The sequence below is a fragment of the Pinus tabuliformis genome, chromosome 3_2 (assembly GCF_031772625.1).
Source record: "Pinus tabuliformis cultivar Carrire ecotype Pingquan chromosome 3_2, CPIR1, whole genome shotgun sequence".
In the NCBI taxonomy this organism is placed as follows: domain Eukaryota; kingdom Viridiplantae; phylum Streptophyta; class Pinopsida; order Pinales; family Pinaceae; genus Pinus; species Pinus tabuliformis.
The window spans coordinates 699,693,524-699,701,966 of record NC_142302.1 but is presented as its reverse complement, the minus strand read 5'-3'; the positions used below and the strand labels follow the sequence as shown (position 1 = coordinate 699,701,966).

Here is an 8,443-nt window from a genome sequence, read left to right as displayed (position 1 = left end):
CCGGATCCCCTCTAAAAAGAGGAAAGCTCTTGATCCACAGAGCATTGAGTGCAATATTGTTGGATACCCTGATGGTGTGAAGGGATATCGACTCCTGATTCCCTCTACGGACAAGCTCATCATTGAGCGAAGTGTCAAATTTGAGGAAAGTCTCTCGCATGCACCTCAAGCGCCGTATGCAGACACTTTTTATCTACCTCATGTCCGAGATGATGACTCAGTGCATTCAGATGCCGATACAGATCATGCAGATGCCGAGGAAGAGCATGCAGATGTAAAGACAGAGTCTTCAGATACAAATCTAGTGCATGCAAATGATGATCCACATCCAAGCCCAGATCGGGCTTCCAGCAGTGAATCATATTCCCCTGTTATAAATCAGAGAACAAGGAGCTTACGTGAGATATATGCACAAGACCAACCAGCTGCTAGAAATGGTCTTGTGGGGGATAATTCTGATCTATAGAGGACTAGCTTAGAGTTTATTGAGCCTCCTCTTGTCCTCACTGCTACTGAACCATCGCCCTCCTGGCATTGTCATTTGGTTCAGTCTTCTGATCCACAGTCTTATGCTGAGGTTGCTGGGCATCCATCTTGGGAGTCCGCCATGGAGGAGGAGTATAACTCCCTCCTCGAGAACCAAACCTGGGATCTGGTCCCCCTTCCTTCAGGAAGGAAACTTGTCCGATGCAAATGGGTCTACAAGACCAAGAGTGCTGCAGATGGGCAAATCACCAGACAAAAGCAAGGCTAGTAGCCAAAGGCTTCCAACAAGTGCATGGCATTGATTATGACGAGACCTTTGCTCCAGTAGCAAAGATGGATTCCATACGCCTTACACTTGCCATTGCGGCTGCCCAGCGGTGGGAAGTACATCAGATGGATGTGAAGAATGCCTTTCTTCACGGAGACCTATCTGAGGAGATCTACATGGAGTAGCCACATGGTTTCATTCAGGATTCATCTTTGGTCTGCAGACTGAAGAAATCTCTCTACGGCCTTAAGTAAGCCCCGAGAGCTTGGTACGCGAAGATGGATTCTTTTCTCTTATCACAAAACTTTGAAAGATGTAAGTCTGATCCGAATGTTTACATGCTTAGGACACATGATTCTCTTCTTATCTTAGTTTTGTATGTAGATGATCTCCTAATCACTGGCAGCTCGGCTTCAGCCATTGCTACAGTCAAGAGGGCCTTGCATTACGGACATGGGTCCATTACACTTCTTTCTTGGTCTTGAGATCAGCCAGAATGCCACAGGCATCAAACTCTCTCAGGCTAAGTATGCACGGGATCTCCTCGAGAGATTTCGCATGACTGACTGCAAGCCAGCACCGACTCCTTTTCTGTCTGGGGTCCGCCTTGAGGATGGAGGTGACACTCCATTAGTTGACAGCACTCTCTACCGACAGCTAGTGGGGAGCTTATTGTACCTCACGCACTCCAGACCAGATCTCTCATACGCAGTAGGGGTAGTTTCCAGATACATGCAGGAGCCGCATGAGCTACACTGGAATGCTGCCAAGCGCATCCTCCGATATGTGCAGGGCACCATCACCTTCGGGATTCCCTATGCAGCAGGCACTTCATTGAATCTCCTTGGCTTCACAGATTCTGATTGGGCGGGAGACAGCATTGATCGCAAGTCCACCTCCGGATATTCACTCAGTCTAGGATCTGGCCCTATCTGTTGGTCGAGCAAGAAGCAGGCTGCTATTGCTCTCTCTTCAGCTGAGGCTGAGTACCGAGGAGTAGTCAACATCACCATTCAGGCTCTGTGGCTACAACACTTCCTCACTGAGTTGGGCGTCCAGTTCCACCAGCCCATTGTCATCTGGTGTGACAACCAGAGCACTCTCAAATTTTGCAGGATGCAGTACAGCGGCAGCGGACGAAGCACATAGAGATCCATATGCACTACATCAGAGACTTAGTACATGATCGGGTCATTGATTTGCAGTTCTGTCCTTCAGCAGAACAGACTGCAGACATCTTCACCAAGACATTCACTGAGCAGAAGTTTCGCTCTTTGCGTGATCGTCTTGGAGTGAAGGACACGATTGCTTAGCAACTGTATTTTTCTTCCTCTTCTCTTTTGATTACATTGTATTTTGAGGGGGGGTTTTTCCCACGAGGTTTTCCCTCTTTCCTCAATTTTAGTACAAGTTGCACTGTATTTTGGGTGACCTTTGGCCTTAGTTGCCAGGGCCCATAATTCCTTTTGCATGATTTACTCCTTGATTTGCTCCTTCTTTAACTCCGCAACTGACTAGTTATCTACGGAACTTGTTGTAGGTGTTGAGTCTTCTCATTGATCACCACTATAGTCATTACCTTGGGATCTTCACCCAGTAATGCTATATCATGAGCATTGTAACATAATTTTCTATTGAATCATTCTTCTCTTCTTTCGATTTCCTTTTAGTGTTTTTGCTTTGCAAAGCTGTGTGTTCAACCTTTACTAGCTAGATTCATCTGTGCAGGTTTTCTAACACATTTACACCGATAACTTACAAGAATGTGCCGCCCAGAGTTAGATATAAAGAAAATTCAAAGCTGATCTCTTCAGTTCAGGTCTCCAAACGTTTTCCACATCTCTTACATCTCGGAAGAACAAAAGTTTGATTTTTATCACAAGAGATAATGCGAAATACCAACTGAACATTCGACCACCAACGAGAAAATAAAATAAAATACGATGAATGGATGGGTATACCAAAGAGATATTGCAGGAAAACAACACCCTTACCCTTCAAATATCGCCGAATCGAAACATGGATTCAAAATACTTGCGCCTGCACTAATTTAACCTCAAGCGTTTAGGGTTAGGGCATACGCAATCTTATTGAACGCGCACCGCAAATTCTAACTTAGGTTAACTATCATTTCTCTGTTACGTTACGTGTATTCTATTTCACCGGAGTCGATTGTGGGAGCATGGAGGTTAAGTGCACCATTCTCCACCCTCCATGATATCCAACAATGGAAAATGCTCTAATCGTCTAATACACAACTAACATAGTAACATGGGAGAGGAGTTCTTCCCAAAAAAACGCCTTACAATCTAATTAGTGACTTGGAAACTTGGAAACTTTTTGTTGATGGAATAAGGAGAAATTTAGTTAAAACTTACAAAAGTGTAGCAAATTTGGTCCCCAAAATTTATAAAATTTTGAGAAAATATTTTGGGCACTCTGCTCTTTTCTTTATGAGAAAATAATGTAGATCATATAAATAACATGAAAACAAGCTATCAACTTTGATTTATGATTTATGATAGCACGTACTCATTTAAAACTTTTAAATTAAATTAGAAACTTCAATGAAAGAGTATTATCTAACTATTTTATGTTTTAGAGTTTTTGATTGGAATTTAGCAAAACAATTTAGCTAAGCTTGTGATTTTTTAGCTTTTAAATGCATAAATGAATTGAATGCCCTAAAAATTATAAGACATTGAAATTGTACAAAATTCACAATTCAAACTATTCAAACAAATTTATTTTAAATTTCAAACAAATTTAATAATAAATAAATCAATATTTACAAAACCATGCATGCTGCTCCCCAAGTGTTTGAATATTTTCGAAAGATGCTTCCGAACTGGCATATGGCCGCCACTGGCGCTCTCGGCCTCTCGGAAGGTCTGATTACAATTTGGGATCCCAGATGGGTTAAGGTCCGAGCTTTCTCCTGTTTTGTTGGGATTCTCATTGCAGGACATGTTCGTGGCCTATTAGGACACATTCATATTCTAAATGTGTATGCTCCCTACCATGAATGGGAGTGTTTTTGGCATTAATTGGTTGAGTTGGAGCTACTTGAGCTACATGAGATTTGGGGCCGAACCCGAAGGGCCGAAGTCATGGCAGACCGAATTAGAGAAATTATTTTGAATCATAACTTGGTGGATATCACCCCATCCACAAGTAGCCCCACTTGGGATAATGGTCGCTTGGGTGCGAATTACATTGCAAAGTGTTTAGACCACTTTCTCCTTCATTAACAGGTGTTTAAAGACTGGGGCTTGTCACATCTGACATTATTAGTTGTCATATTTTTTATCATTGTGCGGCTACTCTCCACTTGCGCAAGGTCGATTTCCAGGGTGGAATGCCCTTTAAATTCAAACAGACATTGTTGGAAGATCCTGCCTATATTATTTGGTTAAGGATGTTTGGGGTAGTGAAGTAAATCAACTACCCTCCCATATGGTGAATTTTCTTGAAAAATTGAGAATTTTGTGACTAGAGACCGAGCAATGGGAGATCCGGAAAAAAAAGGCAGATGAATAGCGAGCTTGCCGTTATCAATAAGGAACTTCGGGAAATACAGCCACTTCTGTCCAGACACTCACTCGTGATTGACACTAGAAACACATCTGGGCTCTAGAATCATAGAGATAGACATGACTGCTCATAAAGGAGTCCTCTTGGTGATTAAAGAGTTGCGCGGTCTGGCTCTAGAAAGGGGATCACAACACTAAGTTTTTTCACAGATTTGCAAATTCCACGTGCCGCTCAAATACTATATGGGAGATATATGATTTAAATGGTAATAAATGAAAATCACAAAATGATATAGGTATGGCTGCCATCTCCTTCTTTCAAAATGCATACAACCGTAGAACTCTGGATTGTCCCGAGGATCAACTTTGGGGTTTTCAACATTACCCCACCATGTTTAATGATGTTGCAAATCGTGAACTATACAAAGTTGTCTCTGCGGAAGAAATTCTTGAGGTCCTCAAATCCTTCAAGGGAGACAAGAGCCCCGGTCCCGACGGATGGACAATCGAACTATTCACCCATTTTCGAACTCTTTCAAGTTGATTTGGTTAATTTGGTTGAAGAATCCCGGGTATTGGGACATGTCCATCCCCTTCTAAACTCTACATATATTTCCTTGATCCCTAAGAAGCCCATTTCACATTCCTTCTCTGACTTTTGCCCCATTTCTCTTTGTAATCTTGTATACAAAATAATCTCTAAGACCACTTCTAATCGCTTGCGACACACTCTCTCTACTTTTATCTCCCAACAAAAACTTGACTTTCTAAAAACTATTAGATCCAAGATGTCAGTGCGATTGCACAGGAATTCCTTCACACTATACACTCCAAGCACCTTAATGCAACCTTTATGAAGGTGGACCTTAAAAAAGCTTTGACTCCTTAGATTGGGGATATCTACGTCTGGTCCTTCACAAAGTGGGTATTCACTTCTCTTAAACGGAGTGGATTACGACCTGCGTCTCAAATGTGCAATATGTGGTTATTATTAATGGATAATCGACAACTTTCTTTAAGGCCGGGAGGGGACTCTGTCAAGGTTGTTCTCTTTCCCCACTTCTCTTTATCTTGGCATTGGATGGCCTGAGTCTCCATATATCAAAAGAAGTTGATGATGGACATTTCCAACCTCTCCACATTGGAAGAAACATTTGGATCTCCCACAACTTCTTCATCGATGATGTGCTCATCATGGGGATGCTCAACAAGTTTGCTTGGTTTCACCTCTTCAACATTTTCATTAAATTCGGAAATGCTACTAGACTTATGATGAATCAATGTAAATTGACTATTATACATGCTAATGGTAATAGGGATATTACTGATTAAATTGATAATCTATTTGGGATTTCTTCTGAGAACATGTCTCATGGTATTAAATATCTTGGTTTCCACATTAAGACTTGTAATTACAGGGTCCTGGACTGGCAGTGGCTTATTGACAGATTTTATAGGAAAATATTGAGTAAGGAATTCTGTTTCCTTTCAATGGGCAGCCAATTCATTCTCACTCAAGCCTTGATTACCCAGATGGGTGTGTACTGGACACATTTATTCCATCTGCTAATATCCAACATCAAGACGTTGAACAAGATTATTGCACACTTTATTTGGTCTAGTAAGTGGCAGTGGAAAAAATTCCATCTCACCAAACTTGACCATATCTCCTTGCCGAAGAGGGAGGGTAGTTGGGGTATTCTACACTTTAAAAGATTTGGACATGCTCTCTTGCTTAAATCATTATGCCGCGAGATTTTTAGTGACTACCGCTGGAGTGAAATTATAAAACATAAATATTTGAAAGATATAGACTTTAAGGTCTGGTTGTGCAGGGGGCACATCGGCTACAACTCTAGTGCGGCAGTGTGGTGCAGTTTTATGAAGATATATCATCTATTTATCCCTTTGCTTTCATGGAGACAAGGCATGGGTCATCACATCACCATTGGATGGGACGATATCTAGGAACTAGAGGATAGCGATGCTCTCCCGGACCCTCTCATTTGCTGCCTAAATGCATTGGGCATTTACTTCTCGGAACAAGTCATTTCAACTTGGCATCATAACTGTCCCATCTAGAAGCACTTAGTGGCTCTAGGACTATGGGGACAGGCTCCTGTGGATTGGGATTCTATTTGTTTGCAACTCCACTAGTCTGGAATCCAAAGAGATTTGGCTAGAGACAGAATCATATGGCGCAGCAAGATGAATGCTGACAATATACTGGTGGTGATTACATACAATCGATTATGCTCAAAATGTTTCGAGCCATCCACTGATGATGAGCTATAGTGAATGGCTCAAAACATTGATTTAAAGAATCATGGATGCGATAAACTCGAAAGAAGAAAACACTACATAGAAGACTAATCACAGAAGTCTCAGAACAATAATTTTAACCCTATACAGAAGGGAAAAATTACAAGAAGTTTGGATATTCGAACAACTAAGATATCGGATTGCCAAGAACAAAGCAGATCTCACATTTCTTAAACATTATAGGGATACCTCAGTCATTCCCACATTCGCCAGGATCAAGCACACCCTTAGAATCCTGAGGAATAACCACATTTTCATCGCTACCATCATTCTCGTTCTCTCACACCCCTATTTATTCAACCCGTTGAGATCTAGCTTATATATCTTTTGATCTATCTTGATGATGAGCCACAATGGATGGCTTGAAATGTTGATTTAAAGAATCTTGGATGTCATAATCCCGAAAGAAGAAAACACTACACAGAAGGCTAATCATAGAAGTCTCACAACAATAATTTTAACCCTATACAGAAGGGTAAAATTACAAGAAGTTCAGATATTCGAAAAGCTAAGATCTTGGATTGCCAAGAACAAAGTAGATCTCACATTCCTTAAACATTGTAGGGATACCTCAGTCATTCCCACATTCGCCGGCATCAAGCACACCCTCAGAACCCCGAGGAATAACAACATTTTCATTGCTACCATCATTCATGTTCTCTCACACCTTTATTTATTCATCCCGTTGATATCTAGCTTATATATATTTTGATCTATCTTGATAATGAGCCAAAATGGATGGATCGAAATGTCAATTTAAAGAGACATGGATGTGATAATCCCAAAAGAAGAAAACACTACACAGAAGACTAATCGCAGAAGTCTTAGAACAATAATTTTAACCCTATACAGAAGGGAAAAATTACAAGAAGTTCGAATATTCGAACAACTAAGATCTGAGATTGCCAAGAACAAAGCATATCACGCATTTCTTAAACATTGTAGGGATACCTCAGTCATTCCCACATTCACTAGCATCAAGCACACCCTCATAACCCTAAGCAATAGGCACATTTTCATCACTACCATCATTCTCGTTCTCTCACACCTCTATTTATTCATCCCGTTGAGATCTAGCTTATATATATTTTGATCTATCCTGATGATGAGCCACAGTGGATGGCTTGAAACGTCGATTTAAAGAATCATGGATGCGATAATCCTAGAAGAGGAAAAAGCTACACATAAAACTAATCGTAGAAGTCCTAGAACAGTAATTTTAACCCTATACGGAAGGAGAAAATTACAAGAGGTTCGGATATTCGAACAGCTATGATCTCTGATTGCCAAGAACAAAGTAGATCTCACATTTCTTAAATGTTGAAGGGATACCTCAGTCATTCCCACATTCGCTAGCATCAAGCACACCCACATAACCCTAAGGAATAACCACATTTTCATCGCTACCATCATTCCCGTTCACTCACACCTCTATTTATTCATCCCGTTGATATATAGCTTATATATCTTTTGTTCTATCCTAATGATGAGCGATAGTGGATGGCTCAAAATGTCTATTTAAAGAATCATGGATGTGATAATCCCAGAAGAATAAAACACTACATAGAAGACTAATTGAAAAAGTCTCAGAACAATAATTTTAACCCTATACAGAAGGGGAAAATTACAAGAAGTTTGGATATTTGAACAGCTAAGATCTTGGATTGCCAAGAAAAAAGTTGATATCACATTTCTTAAAAATTGTAGGGATACCCTAGTCATTCCCACTTTCGCCAGCATCAAGCACACCCTTAGAACCGGTAGGAATAACCACATTTTCATCACTACCATCATTCGCGTTCTCTCACACCTCTATTTATTCATTCCGTTGAGA

General features: G+C 40.7%; 1 non-coding gene across 1 annotated transcript; it reads right to left on the bottom strand.

Annotated features, from left to right (window-relative positions):
* Nucleotides 1-2,558: 2,558 nt before the first annotated feature.
* On the bottom strand, nt 2,559-2,641 carry LOC149182545 (small nucleolar RNA Z159/U59). The gene has a single exon (XR_016257863.1). It is a non-coding gene; the product is annotated as a small nucleolar RNA Z159/U59 (small nucleolar RNA).
* Between the last annotated feature and the right edge of the window lie 5,802 nt (nt 2,642-8,443).